Source organism: Myotis davidii, unplaced genomic scaffold (genome assembly GCF_000327345.1).
Source record: "Myotis davidii unplaced genomic scaffold, ASM32734v1 scaffold69, whole genome shotgun sequence".
Taxonomy (NCBI): domain Eukaryota; kingdom Metazoa; phylum Chordata; class Mammalia; order Chiroptera; family Vespertilionidae; genus Myotis; species Myotis davidii.
The window spans coordinates 2,046,781-2,047,279 of NW_006300363.1; the positions used below are offsets into that span (position 1 = coordinate 2,046,781).

The 499-nt window shown below is 66.1% G+C and overlaps 1 protein-coding gene across 3 annotated transcripts in view; it reads left to right on the plus strand.

The window, feature by feature from the left end:
- PITPNC1 (phosphatidylinositol transfer protein, cytoplasmic 1) overlaps positions 1–499 on the plus strand; it is a 262,521-nt gene that overhangs the window by 12,047 nt on the left and 249,975 nt on the right. The gene's annotated exons all lie outside the window — the stretch shown is intronic.

Sequence of the window (499 nt, forward strand, 5' to 3'; positions counted from 1 at the left end):
GGCACCCAGGTCCACATTACTGGGGATCAGAATGCGCCAAAGGAAGTCGGTGCGCCCCCTTTCTCCAATTGAGAAAATGAATAAAGCACACCCAACAGCCCCACGCGCGCGCTGGTAAACTGGGAGGGTGTGGGGGGGCGGTCATCCCATTCCGGCATGGGCTCAGACTCCCCTCCCGCCCTTTGCCGGAAGGTCCAGGTTCCCTCTGGATCTGGAGGCCCCAAGCCCTGCTGGGGGACACCTCGGAGCCCTTTGAGGGTGGGGGTCCGTCGGGGTCCAGACATCTTGCGGTGGCTGCCCGCCCGGGCGCTGCTCCCGCCACGCCCTCGAAACCAGGCTCCTTGACCTGGCTTCGACCTTTCGCAAACCGCCAGGCTCGGAAACTTTCTGCGTCTCTTGTTTCTTCAGCTGCGGGGAGCGTGGTCTGCGAGCGAGCCGCGCGTGGCGGGTGCTGCGGCACGGCCACAGGAGGGCGCTCCAGCACGTGGGTGGGCGGCCG